General features: G+C 35.0%; 1 long non-coding RNA gene across 1 annotated transcript; it reads left to right on the top strand.

Annotated features, from left to right (window-relative positions):
* Positions 1-10,371: 10,371 nt before the first annotated feature.
* LOC148675878 (uncharacterized) lies at positions 10,372-13,648 on the top strand. The gene is made up of 3 exons (XR_015924917.1): positions 10,372-10,586; positions 11,237-11,359; positions 13,241-13,648. It is a non-coding gene; the product is annotated as an uncharacterized LOC148675878 (long non-coding RNA).
* Positions 13,649-19,083: the final 5,435 nt, after the last annotated feature.

Below are 19,083 nucleotides of genomic sequence, written 5' to 3'. Positions count from 1 at the left end.
TCCATTTTAAATCAGATCAATTACAAGATTTGTCATTTAAATGAACAGCCCAAGCAGGCAGACCGCTGGTGATACTGAATATACAAAATGCACATGCCATAAAATCTGCATTTCACACGTTCCCTCTTTTATTTAAACTTGCCATTAAAAGTCCTGCCATGATATATGAGCTATAGAGCCATTATATTCCACCTTAACTGATTTCTTTTTCATTGGTGGCTAGACAGGGCCTAAAGTGCCTTGGCTCTCCATACGCATGAGGCTGAACTGGAAAGATATTAAATTTTGCGCTCATGCGTCTGCTTTTAAAAAAAATATCATTAATATGACCACAACAGAGCATCGTTACTCATCCAGGCTTCAATTTGCTGAGCTATCTGTGTAGTGGGGCATACGGTAGAGTTTCTTACCCTTCCCAAGTAAGAGAGATGTTTCTCATTATAAGGTGGCTTGCCAGTGGCATTGAACAAATGGTAAATTCCTATACAAGGTACAAAAATATTGTTTGATTCAAACTGGAAGTGCAATTGGTGGGTGTCTCTGGAACATCCTGGAATATACCCTTTAACGATTGAAACACGATATTTCAACAGATCTAAGTAAAACCCTTTCCTTTTTTTTAAATCAACCTTTACATGGGTTACATGGGTTCATGTAAAAACATTTACATTTCATTGTTGTCTTTCACATGTCACTGTAAATTTGAGGTTTTATGAAATGTACCGTTTAAAAATTTCACAATTTTTTGCTTTCTGTTACAAGTGAATCATTAATGTTAAAAAGAAAGTATTTAGCTTTTGAACAGTGTAAAAAATAACCTATGTTTACTGATTTTAATACCACAATCTTTTGAGGTATTTCAATTCCACAAAATAATGGACATTATGCACTAATTCATTATGTCTTTCACACGCTTGTCTACCAACCACCACTAACAGTACATTTACCAAATTACAAAATTAAGCAAAATAAATACGAATCAAATCTACTGATGTATTCCCAGACATGATGTACTTTGTAAAGCTTTATTTATACTTTTATTTATTTTATTTTATATAGGTGAATGATAGCTGCCACTACTTTATTTGAAGCTCAAATGTTTTAAAACATGAGAGATTATTGTGTTACGGAAGTTGCAATTTTTAATGTCACCTGTTGGGACTGCATTGTTTCCCAAAAGAAGGAAAAAAAATATTGAAAAATATTTAGGCCTACAGCACACCATAATATACAGCAATGTATGTTAAAATTAAAATTACAGAGATACCCCCATTTTTCCAATTAATTCAGAATATCAGATGACTTCATTTAAACTCAAACAGCATATCAAAATTGGTTTGTTACAGTTACTATTTAATTTGAAACAATTATATGTTAAAATGTTCTTTGAGAACTTACATTTTACAAATGATCACCCAGGTACACAAAAAGCATTAATGAATAAAATAGTGCAATTTTATAATCCATTTCACCTTGTTTTAATGTCACAAGTCTTTCATGGATTTTATGTTCACTTCAAATGATGCCAAACATTTTACATCAAAGGGAATAATTCAGGAACACACTTATCTACACAGTTCTCTTAAGCTTAGTTGTCAACAAGAGGAGCGTTGGACTTTTAATTTGACAATATAGTCAGTATAGCTTCAGAAGTACACATTTACAAATTCAATTTTTTACCATAACCCAGTGGCTTTAAACAAGACTGTTCCTAGTCCTAGAGAGACAGTATGTCAAATCAAGCTAAATCAATTCTATTGACCTTGAAAATCACTCTCCATCAATGATCCCACACCAGCATGATAGACGTTGAGCCAGTTTACAAAAGAGTGTCCAAAAAGACTTGCTTTCACTGAACACTGACTGAGGGAAGTGAAGACTTAATGCAATTTCATATTAATTTTACAATTATGTCTGAATTTTTCTTCACAGATTTTTCTGACACTCTTTCACCCATAAAATTGTTTACTTTGAGCATTTTGATGCTATCTGTGTGGAGTTTATATGTTCTCGTCATGTTCTTGTGGGGCTCCCCTGAGTGCTTCAATTTCCTCCCAAAGTCCAAAGACATACTGGGAGTGTCACGCTCATATTGCTAATGGCACACAAGGAAGCATAAGGACGTTGCTGGACAAATGATGGCACATAGACACTGTAGCACTTAGGCACAAAGAAAATTATTTTGGGGGGAACTGTTCCCAATGTCAACCTAAAAAATGTCACCACAACAAACAGAAAAAGGTATTTACAAAATCATATTTATAATCAGAAGTTGTTTCCTACTGTACAGTACGTAGGAAAACCAAAACCTGTTCTATTCCAGATCAAAACTCATCAAAGTGAATCTTCTGAAGAAGGAACTTGTAACTGCTTGGGCCCCTCTCCCTGCAATGTTTAACTTTACAGTATAAATACTATTTCATTACCAAAAACACAAATATTTTATTAAAAAATAATTTCCACACACTGCATATAAATATTATTCCTCGTTAAATACAAATAAACATTAAAAAATCATTCTTTAATGCAGATTGTTTTACTTCCAATGAAACACTAGTAATGGTTTACTCCTGATACAATGTCCACGCGTGCATCCCTGTAAGACAGGCATTATTAAGACAGCCCTAGTTGTTGTACCTTGGTTTTGGGTCCTACTCCCAAAATGCAGGATGTGTTTGTTTTGGTGTTTCAAACAAAAAGCTTATTTTACACATGTAAATTAAAAAAATGAAAATATTAAAACTAATATTCTTTTGGTGTTTCATTTTTTTAACATAGAAAAAGGCCCTTGTCCATTTAGTTTGTAACTTTTACAGTTTGTGAAAGACTTTGCTTTACTTTGCGTGTACATATACAAAGCTTGCTGAACTGTCCCAGAATTAATTCTTGACTTTTAATGTTTAGTAAGTAATGACCTTGTTTTAACTTTGTTTAGAAAGCGACTTATTTACCAGCATGCATGTGTGTAAATTCTGTTGAGTGTGGTCTGTGCCAGTAAAAGAGTTTCCAGTCATGGGTAGCTTAATTTGTTTCCCCAAAAAATTGGCCCTGGTGTTCAAGAGTTCATGTGTCTGTGTGTGCCCTGTGATGGACTGGCATCCAAAACGGGGTGTATCTTGGCTTGCACTTGTTATATTCCAGGATAGGCTCCACTGCAGCCCTGAATTAGTTGAATCTGTTAGAAAATGGATGGATGTTGTAAACATAATTGTAATCCAACAAAACAGGACATCTTTAAAAGTGGGTGAATACTTTTCCAAAGCACCTGTATGACTATGACAGCTAGTCCTGTTGCTGGATTGTTCAAAGACACTAGCTGTCAAAATCCACAAACAAAGGGAGAGCATAAGGAAAACAGTTGAATCTTCAGACCTTTAGACCTACAGTAAATACACTATTTATTAGATCTGCCTCCTCATACCAACATTGTTCATTGTAAGATACAAGCAACTTATTATTCTGGCTCTTGGAGCACTTTCAGGTGTCCTTGTTTCTCAGTTTTTAAAAAAAAGGTACAGAAAAATAGATTAATAACACTTTATATGCCTGTAAAAGCACAGGGCATTAGGAAGTGATACCTTTTAAAAGGACATAAGTGTTTTATACAACAGTATTTTTAGCATTTTGCTAATGGTGATTAGAGGTTTTCGGTAATTTAATGATACTGAATTTATAAAAAGCACCCTTAGCACAAATTATGGAAACAGTCGCCTGTGATCCCTCTAAACTTGATTTTCGGTGCACACGGGAAATCGTATATTAAAAGAAAGTAATTGTTCTGCTAATATCTCCTAAGGGCAGACTCTCTAAATTAGATAATTAAATGACTCTGTTATCATAATTTTCTAATGTAAGAAAACATATTTTAGGTTATTCAGTTAATATCTTTAACTTGTAGATATGGGTGTATTTTAATAATTGTTCTCCAGTGGGAGATTTTTTTACAGTCTTGTAGACATTTTTTGTGTGGGAATAATTTTAGATCAGTAGGGTATTCAAAGAGGCAGCATAAATCAAAACATCTGGACAGCATTATCAGTCCATTATAAGTAACAACAGTTCAAGGACTGAAGACTGAAATTCATGAGACTATTTAGTTTTTGCTCACAAATACAAATGTTGTTGGGAATGGGGACACAGTATTTGTGGAAAGCAGAAAAAAGACTATTTGGCAGTGTTTAACAGACGTTTTCTTGTATAGGCTATTGTTTACTCGTTCCCTAAACCCCCTCACCACAACCTCTCTCTGTCCATTGCTTTCTGTGGTGCTGTCTGGAGGATACATGCTTTATGGATATTTTCCAGTAAAGTAATAAATATAGAGTAAAGCTATTTTCATTTGTATCTACAAACACTTCACCCATAAAAGTTAGGTACATTAGCCAAGGTTAGGCATGATCTGCATCACTTGATTAAGTGTTTGATTACTTGTTGTCTTGATTGTTTTTTTAGTTCATTTTTAGTGTATTTTTCACAGACCCAAAGAAATATATGGATTTTTCTGCCATTAAAAATCAAGCTTGATTATTGGTAAGATTGGAGACATACAGTAATATGCTGCATGTGGTCCCAGCCATTACTTGGTCATTGTCATGTTTTGTGCTATTGCTTTGGTGAAGATTGAACAGTCATTAGTATTCCCTTGTCCTTTGCATTTTTCTGGAATTTAGAGATCCTTCAGGATGTTTGCCACACTCTGACAATACAGCCGCAGAAGAATTTCCATTTGCTGTATGGTGAGCAGATGCTTTTGACTAGTGCGGCTTTCTCAATCCTACTGTGTGCTCATGATACACAACAGCCATATCAGTCAATCTGTTACATATTCAAAGAAGTTTATTATCAAAGTTTTATTTGTACAGTTGAATGTTACTAAGAAAAAAATAAGAAAAGAAAAAAAACAATGCACCCCTTATCACAAACTCTTTTCTCACAGAACTAAGATACCATATAAAGTACTTCGGAAGGCCTCCAGTCAATTTTTCCTGTAAAGCAGGATATCTGAAGCACATTGTTAGTGTGAGTAATCTTGAATTGTGGACATTAGTTCCTAATGTCCTGTTCCTTTACCTGCTGTGCTGTTATCATGTTCAATTTAAAGTAATACAGTGAAATACAACTTCAGGTTGCTCCGTATACTATACAAAACAGGGACTATATGATGTAATAAAATTCTGAATTTCAACCTGATGTTAATTTTAAAATACAGGAATACATACAGGAATTGTGATAACACTTCTCATACATGGGTGAGATGGGTGTTCAAGACAATCAGGAGATCCCATGTGCAGGTGAAAAACAAACAGGTAGGTGGATGAAGTAATAAGGCAGGCAGAAGTGAGGGAGTCAATACACAGTCTGAAAGATATTTCAAAAACGTAGTTCAGGCAAAATTCACAGCTAGGTAAACACAGGAACAAAGCAGTGGGACAGTCCTTGAAATGAAGAAACCCAAGTCCCAAGGAAAACAAAGAGAACAAAGCACAAAGGGAATCCACAAGCAAAGCATGGTCAGCATACAAGAGGTCAAACGTGAACTAAGAATACCAAGGTCTGATTCTAGCTAGCCTGCTCTCAATGAGATAGGTGTGGTAATTAACTAGACACAGGTGGAACAGATATCCTTCCAGAGGTCGTAGTCACGGCAACCTGCTAACTAACAGGTCTAGTTGAGACTCTGTCAGTTGCCATGGAGATTCTAACATGTTTTCCAGAGTTCCAGTGAGAGCAAATATAACAGAAATATAGAGCTAATAGTATATTATTTAACAAAAAATAAACTGCGTGAACAATTGTAGTATTTCAGCCAGATTCAGGTCAGATGACTGCAAAGCCCAGTCCTGTTTTTTCCATTCCTTTCTCTTTAGAAATTCAGTTACTATAAGATTATTGTTGTGCTAGACTTTGCATTCCACTTCTGGTAATCATAAACAATAAGGTACCAATACCTAATACTTAATAGGTATCAATACAATATAATTTAAGTCAGTACTGTGTTTTGGAACTTTATTAATTTGTTTCCTTCAGTATCATAAGGTTTTGACAGATTCTGAAAAGCTAAAACAGGCCTAGAAAAAATGATGGAACCACCACCATGCTTGACAGTAGATACAATTAACTTTTCACAACAGGTTTCACCTTGTTATCTTTTATGAATACATGTTTTGTCTCAGCCTTAGTTACCTATATCAGGGCAGGATCTATGTTGTGATTGTTTGCTTGTGTTTCACAATAAGAGATTTTTGTTATTGTTTTGTTAAGACAATTTCAAACATTTCTGCTACTTTTCATACTTCAAATTGATTACAATCTTTTCATCTTCTTCGTTAGTCTACAAAATATGAATTGATATTCACGGTATCTTGAAAATTTGGATTTTTTTTTTTCACTAGATGGGTTGACCAGCAGTTTGTGTTGGTAATTGACAAATTACTATTTTGTAGTGGCAAACTATTTAATGCATGATAGTGTAATGTAGTTTGTTAAAGATCATAATTTTTGTGTCTAATGTTATTAATAAGAAAGTGATTTTTCAACCTCCTTCACAGAGAGTAATTGTATATTTTGCATATTTTATGATGGATGACAAATGCTTTTGTCCATACATCTTTTAGCTATACAGTAACCTGTCTCTGTAGTAACTGAAACTAAAACATAGACCAGACAATTCTTTAAAATAATATATTTTAAAAACAATGATGCTAAAAACAAACACTCTCAGTGAATTATGTTGCACTTTAAACAGACTGTGAATTCAACATTTAAAAATGAAATATATGTCTGCTCAAGTGTATACATGAAGTAGGAAATCAATCCTATGGTAATTACTGCAGTTATTGCTTCAGGTACCCTCCACATAAATGTGCCACTTTATATGCACATATATGTGCAGGAGTACCAGTGCTGGATTTATTAACTCATCAATCTTCAGATAAGTATCTAAAGTATCATTAAGCTTCTTATGAAAGAAAGATTTGTAGCCAACAATCAACACTGTAAATCACAGATTGTCCTTTAATAAATAATGGCATTCATTATGAATAACTGGAAAACATGATCTATCAAGCAAGACATTAAAAGAAAACAAAGTACAGAGCAGTGTCCTGGTGCTCAAGGATGCAAGAATGATATTAAAAATAATAGCACCCACATGCATAAAAGGCATTTAAAAACAAAGATTTTCTCTAGCTTCATGGTATGTAGATCGGAAAGCTTATCCATTGTGTGTATTGTAAGCTTGTTTTGAAAAATGATATGAGGTAGAAAAATAAAGAGTTTACAAAGATACATATATAAATAATCCAGCACATATCCAAGAGTGTGGTTTCCTGGGTGTGGCAGCATTGTGAAGACTGTGGAAGGTCAGCTGGAGCAGGTCAGGATTATTTTAATATGGTGCTCATATTAAAATAATATGGTGCTCAGCCACCAAGTGCTATTTAACGAACACAGAAGTGCCACAGGTGTTCATACTGTATATCTATGCATAGAGTAAATGATGCAGGATAGAATACCTGATGCAGAATTGAGGTCAAAGAGGCTAGTTACATAGTGTGCCTTTTCATAGATGTTATGTACAAGTCAGGCTGAATTAGACTACAGAACACGTTAGGTGAACCTTAGCTATATAAAAGCTAGTGAATAACAGTAGCCTTTAAAACTGGATCTGAAATTTCCGGCTAACTTGCAAAATTGGATATGGGTTGAGAAAGCAAGTAGGTTGTAGCCTTGGTACGTACTGTAGTTGTACAGGAGTTAACAGTTCCCTGGTGTAGTCAGAAGCCAAACCATTTAAGCCCTTAAAGATGAACAGCGGTATTTTTTTTTATTTTACTTTGATCAAAATAGGTCTATATGCGTATGTTTTATGGAATAATATGTTTGATATATGAGATACAGTGATGAAATCTAGGGCCATTCTGTAAAACATTTTTTTTTGTGACATGGATTCCTACTTCATTATGTCACAAAATTAATTATGAAATTGTTAGTAATTAGAAAAGCAGACTATGTACAGAATAGCTTGCCCTAAAAAGATCTCCAGATCACAAATCCATTGAATAAGTCAGGAACACTAGCTGTGATTTATATATTTGTATTGTTCAGCCACAGACACAAGATGAGCTGGTGATTACCCAAAAAGAAGAGTGTAGATGTCCTCACTACTGATGTCAACATTTGATATCACCAGACTAGCAAGCATCACATTAGACACGTTAGACAGAGAAATTCATCTGATTCATTTATTTGTCTCTCTAGTTTTCCTCAAACACTGCTGCCACCACATCTATTTAATCAACAATCTAAATAAGATCCAATACAAAATAAAAAAGTTCACAGCACACTACTCACAATTACAGGAAAGGGTTTGTTTCTGCAATATGAAATGCTGATAATTTTCTGTTTGTCAAGATACACTTACACATTTTTGACAGTGATATAAATAGATGGCTTTTAAAGTGATTTGTTTTCTTATATTTTTAGGATCTTGTTATTTTGGGATGGTTAAAATACTGTAAATATAAGCCATTAAAATGTCAAAAGTGTGTGAAGAACATAATTCTTTTTAAACAACTGAGGAGAAATTACACAAAGTTCTTACCAAATTATCTGAAACACAACTGTTAATATAAGTAAAAGTCAACATTTTAACAGAACATTTAGTAGCAGATTTTTTCCGACAAAGTAATAAAAAAGAACAAAGCTTGTTGGAGTCAAGGAAGATGTAGTCAAAATTGGGCAGTCCTGAATACTGTACCTTTTGTTAGGTTCTAAATATGTTTTTAAATATGAATAAATGTTCTCTTTATGTTTTTATTAGCTTAACCTATCTAGACTTAGGGGAAATATTTTCTGATTTTAACTGTGCCTGATAATAAGTCAATATTTATACAGAAAATAAACATATTTATAGAAATACAGTAATATATCTTCCTGACCACAGCTTCATTTTATTACAAAATATTAAGAACAAAAGCACCTCCTGTGTCACATATACAGGAGAAAGAAGCATTTTAAACCCCTAAAATGTATGAAGACTTGTTACAGTCATTTAAATATATCCAGTAATTCTGCTGCTTCATCTCAGACACTCAAACAGTTATTTCATGATTTCAGGTTCAGGTGGACTCTTGGTGAAGTCCCTTGTTAAAACGATGTTGAAAGTCACTAAAATTGAAAGTCTTTAAACGTATCACAGAAGCACATTCATCTTTTTAATCATGTTCTTAGTAATGAACAATAGTGAACATATAAATGTCCTGTGCATTTTGCATTATTCATTTCTATCTCCTTTATTTAAATGCTAAATATTAGGGGATATTATCAGTCACAGAATACTAGTCAATTTGGGAAGGACAAGCTATATATTAAGGACATTAATCAGTTGTATAGGTAGATAAACCAAAAGAAGGAAGTAATGATCAAACAACTGGTGTATAAAACATTAATGGAAGGAGTAATGGTATAAATTCATATTTATCAATATGGGATAATTGCTTTGGGAACTGAGATCGACTAATTCAGATGAAAGCTGCTGCTTACACTAAAGTAGGACTAAAAATCTTAATGTTCTTACTTGCAAAAATGGCCTTTCTCACCATTTATACTCTTCTGCCTATAGCCTATCTTCAAAATATAGTTTGTTTCTGCAATTGTGGAAACTCTGCAATTTGTGTTTGTCAAGCTAAATTTGATCATGATCCAATGGTATACACAGAACTGTTCCAAAATGTTGATGATAAAGACACAAAGGAACATTGATACTTTTAATTATGCTGTGCACTGAAAACAGTGTTTAATCAAATGTTCAGAAACATTCTGCACCACCCTGGATCTGATAGAAGGCAGCTGCTCTAACAACAAGGGCATTGTTAGTACTTGTATAGAGCAGGTCATATACATTTGCATCGTGGTTTTAATGAGCCTTCTGGGTCTTTTAATGTGGGTGTGGCTCCAGACATACTCTGATATGTTGGATTTCTTGTTCAAAAATTGTTGAAATCTTCTGGCATTGACTGGTCTACCTCATACATCCACACGTTTTGAGTGTAGGTAATGCTTGAGACTATGAGAGTTGTTGAAAGGATAAAACTATTCCTGACAGCTGGATACAAAGATACACACAGCTGTACAGGAAAGTACACAAATTAAACATAAGTGTTGATTTTTTTATTAACAAAATATCACGTTCCATCAGAATTATTTTGACTCTTCAAACTTGTGTTGTGATGTGGGGCAGAGTACCTTTAAAACATTTTCGTATTTGATTTTATCTCCATTTCCTCCTTGCGTATGAGATAACGACAGAATCTGAATTTCACGTTTCAAATGTATTGAATTTTACGAACACAGCACAAATTTTAATTTCCTTGTGAGAGGTTGTCAAAACACCCGCTTTGTTATATGTCACTGATACAGAGAAAAACAAAGCCGGCATTTCCTGAGGTTTATGTCTGATTCGGTTAAACGATTTTTGTATTAACCTGACCGTACGTCTTGTGATGGATCTGCAGTGCAGTAGTTTGCGATTACTAATGACATTACTGAAGTGCAGAGACAGAGAAAGAAGCTTTTAAGTACAAAACGTGAGTTGTATGTTTACATAAAACACGAATATTTATAATTATATTTCCTTAAATTGCTCAGAATCGTGGAATTAAATACAAGTTCGGTACACCTTTTGTAAAAAAGTAATGTCTTTATATGAATTAACAATAAATGCGGAAGAAAGTCTAATTAACATTTTTGATTAATCAAGTAACTATTCAGACATGACCGTGGTGTGAAACGCACATCGTTCACAAAATACAGAAAATTTACAAGTGCTCGGCTTACTTTGCACTACTATAATTGTGGCTTGTATTTTAATTATAACGTGAAATGGCTCCTGTGCTCGAATTACTTTCCAGTGGATGCAGGATTTGACAAGAGACTGTTTTGGGTACACAGATAACTACAGTATATGGGTGTATATTTCTTCCACAGTTGTTTATTAGAGGCTTTTGGCCTCAGTTGTATTTAACGAAATTTTAGCTATTGGAAGCCACAACTGGGCAACACTGCATGCAAAATACACAGGCTGTTTTTCAGGAGCCAGTCTGAGGGGCGTCTCCCACTTCGACAGAAGCATGTGCGCTTGTTTACTAGGCTTGCGGTACTACAGACATCAGCGTCTGCTGCGTTTAACTGCGTGTTTGAGACGCTCCCGTTCATTTTCTGCACTCTTATTCCGCAGTTTTCTCAGCCGCCCCGGGGGTCCGTGCCTATCACAATAAGGATTCGTGTACCTTATGTGATGAGACGAGACGGGACGTGCACCAGAGGCTTTTACTACTGCAGCCGCCTTGCACTGGGGAAGGTCTGGAAAACAGATCATATTACAATCCTTCTGCCGCACCTTTTCAGCCATAAAATAACAAGCGTAGGTTGTTTATTAAAGTGTATACGTGCCTCACGTTTTGACTTGCATTGACCCGCCATACAGCTAGTTCTGTTTCTTTTAATTTCACTTTGTTCATTCTGTTTAAAGTGAAACATACTGTATAGAAGACGTATTCCTACTTGTGTAGATAGTGTGTTCCAAAGAGGGCACATACAGTATGTATGGCATCGGCATAAAATATAGAACCGGAGCTTTAACAGGAGATGAACTGAAGAGTTTGTCCAATCTAACATTCTAACCATTACTTGCGTAAATCTTTTTAATGCATTATTTAAAAGCTTAGATGTCATCCGGTAGAGAGGAGGGCCCTAGGGTATTACTAGCAATTAGATTTACTTACTGTCAAACCGCTTTATCTATTTGCAACCATTTCCTCTATTCTCTTTGGATTATTCCACTTCCTCCTGCAAGCTTTTACAACAGCAAGTACACTAAGCAAATGCACAGAGGTGGTTAAGGATACTATTTATTTAATGCAAGGTGCCCAACGTGTTCAATAACAATAATAATAGGGAAAAGGGGGAGGTTGTAAATGTGAACATCTCTCACAGTACACACTCTTTCAACATTATTTTAATTAAAAAAGTGCAAATTCAAAACAGATTTGAAAAATAAAATGCTTAAATTAATAATTTATATAAATAATTTATACAAATCTCAGTAATTAATCAGCATCATTAGAGCATTATATTTGATGAGGCTCGTGCTGAGAAGCTGAATCCCATGCTTTAATTTATAGAATAATGAATCTTTTGACTTCTGTAACATGATAACAAATTTAAGTAGCAATGTAAAGCTCCAGGGAATATGAATAACCTAGAACATGAAATAATCACATAAGGTATATTCTTTTTTTCCCTTTTATCATATGTTACTATGAAATAATTATAATTAAAACAGGTTAACAGGTTAATTAGATTTTGCAAACAGAATTTTTTTCAGTGCTATTCTCAAAAGCTTACTTAGACAAAAGTAAAAAGAAGGAAAATAATGACACAATTTTATTACACCCATTGCCATCACTAAGCTCAAAAACATTAAAGGAGTGAGTGTTTAATTTGCGGGGCACAGATAAAAGACAGGCAGAGAGAGAGAGTAAACAAACAGGAAATTCTGAGTAAAATCAATAAGCACTTTGATTCTACCATTAAGGGATGGAACAACAAGCACTTAAAATGGAAACCGATTTGAACTTCCTTCCATGGAGGATTTTGACCTGTGATTGTACTTTCACTTCAGTTTGTCCATGGAAACCCCAATAAACCACTCAATGCACCATGGAAAATATAGTTACAAACAGTGACAGTTTCAATACTCTCTACTAATGAACAGAAAACGGGGGTATTTCCACTATTATAATTGTCACCATTCCAAAAAATGTGTATGGACAGCAATTAGTAGGAAATGAAAAAAAAGACTGATTTTTGATCGTGTGAATATTTTATTACAAATGCTGAATGAGTGAACTAAACATAAATATGGAATGAGTTGTGAAAAGTAGTAATTATTTTGATGCTTAGATACTTATTGGACATTTTTAGTATTGGACAGTTTTATAGTTTTATGCATATACTGTAGTTTGTGAGTTTAGGTTTTCTATTTCTTAAGTATAGGTAAAATTGTGTCTTCTGTTGCACTCCCTTCCTTTCTAGTACTCTGTGTTTCACTTCATTGCTGATGGATGTGTTTCGTACTCACTGTTGCTGGAATATTACCTTAATCACGTTCAGGTGCCCTCAACCTTCCACCAAAAAAAGTGACTTTGCCCCCACCATACCATATGCATTTTTCTTTCAGGTGCCCTGATGTCCGCCAGCTTTCCAGAAACTCTGAGCAAATGTGTTAGTTCCCCTTTCCTCTCTCTCTTCCTAATCTTGCCTGCTTCATTCCCTTTCCTTCCCCCCTTCTCTGTCTGGTTGTGTGTCCAACCCACAATACATACAAACCACATCTGTAGTTTTGTCTCTTCCCCTGTCCCTTATCCTTCTTTTTACTCTCCACCACAGGAGTAAGTCGATGACTCCTACTCTGTCTACTCTGCCAGCACATGGCATCAGTCTGCATTGAATCTGGGCTTCCTCATTCACCCCCACATTGGCCCTAGTGCAGGCAACTTCAGCGATAGGTTAAACTCCAAACCCTCCCCAATTAACCAACTCCACCTTTTTTGGTTGGTGTCCAAGTGGACGATGTGGGCCCTCAACTGTTCTCTCCTAAAGTGCCAACCAGATACAGTACATAGCTGATATTCCTTTTCTTTTAGGGATTAAGGATTTTAGGGATTCAGCGTTCAGATCAGAATACTTTTTTATCCATTACATCTACCAAACTTCAACATCTGTATCTCTGTTCTGTTTTCAATGTCAGGCTACTCTACCAGGCCACTGCAGCATTTTCTGCTGCCCATTAACAGAGTTCTAATCTCAAACTTAGCTAACATGCTAACCAGGAGCTCTCCTCAAACTCTTCCGGTTTCTACAGCAACTTCCACTGCCCACCATAGACTTCCAATCAAAATTAGCCAGATTTACTACAGCTGCCAACTGCAAATTCTGCCACTGTCTGCTGATTCACATTTTGTCACCCACAGCATAATGCTTCTCATGCCCTTCATACCTGAATCCACCAGTTCAAGAAAGTGCAAGCCTGCAGCATATACACTTTTCAGTCGTTAAACGCAACTTCTCCTCAGTTCCGCTCAAGGTCATTCTTAGCTCAGTATTCAAAATCTGACTCTGTGTTTTGGGAATTCTTTTGGGTGGATGTGACAGGGGACTGATCACCCGGCCAACACTATAATTTCCTCAGCCAGGCTAGTTAAAGTCAGCCAAAGCACTATGCACATTATCCCTTTATATTGTTGGCTCAATTTGTCAGTATTCAAATTTGACCAAACAACTGAAATGGTGCTCTTGAACAGAAGCTTGGTTGGAGGTCAAATTCTAATCTTGCACTTCTTCCTTACACATAAAAGCGCACTGGCTGAGCACGTCACTGCACACATTTTTTCTTGTACACCTCCCTTAATCCTAATCAGAGTTGCAGCAGTTCTTCCTGGCTCATGCCTCATAAGTAAGAAGGGATGTGACAACACTGGAATACTATCATTTTCTCTGGCAGATTAGCTAAAGCCAAGGTACTAAGCACCCAATCTCTTTATATTTCTCTGCTCATTTTGTCATTATTAGAATTTGAACAAATAAGTTAATAGTGGTTTTCAGAATAAATACTCCTGCCTCTGTAACATCCCTAAATCAATGAATTTCAAACAAAGATTCAACTTTGTTCAAAGAGCTCTTTAAACAATTCAGGGGAAAAAAGTGAAGAATCAAATTAGTAAAAGGTTATAAAACAGTTCAGACATATTGAATATCCCTTTAAGTGCATCTATCATTAGTCCTTTCAAACCGAGGAGCTAGACAAAGAAGAAGTTAGTTAAGAATTTCACCGTAGAGCCAACACCAAGTTTGAAAGAGCAACAGAGATCAGTGGCTGAAATGGGAGAAAATAGCTATGAGTCAATAATGTCCCACGCACTCCACAAAGCTTGCCTATATGGCAGAGTGACAAGAAGGAAGTCATTAATAAAAACACAAACCATTTAAATTATATTGCGAGCATGTAACATTATGTTATGAGACTGGTTCTCATCAGCAATGACTAGGAACCTTGTCACGATTAAGGGAAAAGTCGATGGAGAAAGATACAAGCTAATCTTAGTGGAAAACCTGTTTTGGTCTGCAGAAGAGTCAAAACTGATGTGAAAAATCACCTTTCAGCAGGACAATTCACACTGGAGTGGCTTAACAAGAAGAAATTAACCGTCTTTGAGTGGCCCAGTTATAGTCCTGAACTGAAAGTGATAGAACATCTGTGGCAAGACTTGAAAAAAATTGTGTTTTTTAATTATCCCCAATCATTCTGCCAGTTTGGGCAAGTTTGCAAAGAATAAAGAGCAAATCCTTGTGTGAAAAGTAGGTACAGAATTAAAAGTTGGAAGGTGGTAAACAAAATTAATACATTGTGTGTGACAATTTTTTAACATCATTACATAACTGAAACAACTGTTTTAAACTTAATTTTGTGTTTCATTTTATTGGCTTGCAATCTGCTTGGTTAATAACTGCAATGTCCAGCTAACAATGTGCCTATTTTAAATTATAAGCACATTATAGAGTTGGTTTAACAGCTATTCTCTCTTACCTGGTGACTAGAGGCTTGGTTAGGACTAATTAGATGATATAAATTTTTTATTGTGTAATATGCAGGTGGTCCGTAAACAACAGAGTAGATAAAGAATGAATTGGTTTATTTTTTCCAAAGAATGATTAAATTAATGGAATGTAATATTAATGTTGTCTCAATAGGTCATAATTTATATGACCTATTGTGAAACCTCAGTATGATAGTGAATGTAGCATATTAAAGTATGTAAGTTATGTACATGAATATTAGTAAAACCAAGCTGAACATAAATCCGATATATACTGTGTATGGCTGATACTTAGTATAGTATCTCTTGATTAGCTCCTGTTTAGCAAGAAAGCAATTAGGCTTTCAAATCTGAAGACTAGTTACAATAACAGCAATTATTTTCTTCTTTGGTGCATCTCTGACTCAGGGTATAGTCAGTGCGAAGACCTTATTGTACAGTGAGAGACAGTGAGGTCAGCTACAGACATTAACTTGTAGTGTAGGTTCCTCTGGATACAAGGTAGCAAGTTAGAGTTTCATGGATGTGTTCCGCTTGAGTTCATGAGGGCAGATTGGCTGGCTGTCTGGGGGAAAACGACATCATGTTTACACAGTTGAAAAGGGACCACTGTGTAGTGCTCAGGCCCCCTGACAGGTGCTTATAGAAGGGTTAGGTCAGGGAAATCCAAGAAGTAACACAGAGGTTTTTGGCTCTGTGAAGGAACTTTGCATTAGCCATGCATTTTTTTTCAAATGTACATAATTTTATTTGCAAGACAAAACTGTATATTTTGTTTAGAATTACAGTATGGATCTAGGTGTAATTGCTGGGAAACTGTCCATGAATGCAATTATAATAATAAAAGTTTGCTGTATGCAGTAGTTCACCTCTGCTGTAAATATCATTTTACAATTGAGTTAGAGCTTCCTATGGTTTCCAGTAGAGATATGCAGTAGTATTTTTATGTATCTTCATTTTTAACAAATGGTTTCTGCTTTGCAAATGTAACAAGGTATATTGATTTCATACATTCCTTTTTCAATAGTAAATAAGATTAAGTATTTTACTGTCACTAAAGGAGTGGGTCACCAGGACCTGCATTAGTATAAATTTATATTTTTTCTACTTCTGGTCATGAATAAAACTGAACCAGTGGCCACTTTACATAAGAATTTAATTTATTTAGCTATTTTTGCTATACCCATGCATGGTGGTGCTGTAAGATTTTGTAAGTCAATAAGGTGCTAATTATTGATCTTATGTAATAATATTGAATTATTAGATAATATAATATAGACTCCATTTATTCAACTTTCTTGTGTTGGATGCATGAAATATTTGCTTATTGTACTGTAACTCCAATATATACTGGTGCAACATATGCCCAAATACTTATTTGAGCACCCAAAGGGGTTTCAGTAATATAATGAAAAACCATAAGCCCCATGCAAGAAACAAATTACAGACAATTGGCAATCCAAAAGTATTTGTAAGCAGATGTTATATAGACATGGTGGCAACAGTAAGTCCTTCTTCATTTTGTTTTAATAGCACAGTAGCGCATTATATTACGTTTTTTTTTTTTGTCTGTATGTGAAACCTTATAATGTTGTTAAATAACCTTAAGATGTTATTTGTTTAGCAGGTAGCATGTGTAAGACTGGCAATAAACTTGAAAAAGATTAATATGCATTCAATGTATATGAAAAATATACATTGCAATATTTCAGTTTATTGTGGTCTTACAAGTGTTGAAAAATCACTGGATCTCAAACTGTATATACTGTACTTGTTATTACCAAATGTTTGTTTCATTATCAAAAGCTGGAACAATTGGCTCTTAAACAGCTCCCTGATAATAATACATTTGTTTTACTCATTGTATTACCTAAAATTACAGACTATCATTATTTTTTGATATCTTGTTGATAAGTTGATTGTGCATACATTTTTGTTTAATTTTACCAAAAGCAGGACATAGTTCATCTATAATTGGAAATTGAGGCAGTGTTAAAAATAAGTACTGTATTTTCTTCTGTGATCAGTAACATCTTCCCCAACTGAAGTAAGATAAAGGGAGTTGGTAGTATTGAAAAATCTCCACAACTGTGAAATTATATTTTTGCCTCTGCTTTCTTTGTATTGTGGCATTACTGACACCATTGTCAGTTTAACAGAGGGAATGTGAAAATTAAGATTTATAAAATAACCTACCATTGTAATACAGATGCACTTACTTTAAATGATGCACTCCAGAACTGAAGATAGATCCAATGGCAGGTGAGTAGTTAGTGTGGTGTAATAATTAATTAATAGTTCCTTACACTTATATAGCACTTTTCTGGACAATCCACTTAAAGCGTTCTATAGGTAATGGGGATCCCCTCCACCACCACCAAGGCGTAGCCCCTACATGGAGAGCAAATAAGATGAGTAGCACAATCCAAGTGAATCGTCAGGAAGCAGTCAAAGTTCAACACTGTGAAAACACAAACAAAGGCAGTATAGTATAGGATAGTGTAGTAGATAGGATAGTAGATCTAAGGACAAAAACTGGGTCACTGGCAAAAGTTTAATAAAAAAAAAACAGAAAAACTTGAGTGAGAAGCCAAAGGGAAAATCCAAAAAGCGAAGATTAGAACAGGGGGAAATCCAAAAATTAAGAATCACTCAAGGGGAATGCAGAAACTAGGTAATGACACACTAAAACTGTGCGCTGTAATATTGCAAAGGCAGATATCAAAAGGCCTTGGGTGGGATTGATTTCCTTCCATGTCTTGTTGTCACAGCAAAGGCCTGATTGGCAGGTCTGACACTGGTTGGGGTTGCCTGAGGTTGATTAGCTTTACTATGGTGTGAGCTAGCATGATATACATACCATACAATAATTAAAATTATTTTAAAAAGCAAACAAACATTCTTTTAATGTAAAATCTAAGATGTATTATTGACTAATTTTTTTTAAAGGCAAAATTTCACTGTTGTTTTCCTCGGTGGTTTGACACTGTTATTATAGTAGGAGCTAGTGATAAATATCGACTTCCTGCCTTAATAGTACTTTGCAATTTAAATACTGGAGAATAGTAGGCTGTGAGTCAAACTTGCTTAATTGTTTCATTTTCACTTACAATGAAGCCCATGTGTTTATTTTTCTAAGGTTCACTGCAGTCAAAACAAGTTACAAGGTGAATGAGGATAAATGAGTCAGTGGAACTCTGCATTTTGTATATGCAAATAATTGTAACACCTTAATTTTTTTGTTGGCAATTGGCAATATTCCAACAGTAGGCCTGTATTATACAATCATATACAGTATGCATATCATATCACATATATGTATAGAATAAAAAAAACTAGAATAAAAATGTGTGCCACAAATACCTGGTCTTCAGGCAATCTATGACTGAGATTACTGAATACTTCCCAAGGCTTACACAACTTTTAA

Source organism: Lepisosteus platostomus, chromosome 2, assembly GCF_059453375.1.
Source record: "Lepisosteus platostomus isolate fLepPlt1 chromosome 2, fLepPlt1.hap1, whole genome shotgun sequence".
Taxonomy (NCBI): Eukaryota; Metazoa; Chordata; class Actinopteri; order Semionotiformes; family Lepisosteidae; genus Lepisosteus; species Lepisosteus platostomus.
This window is presented reverse-complemented; position numbering and strand designations above follow the sequence as displayed.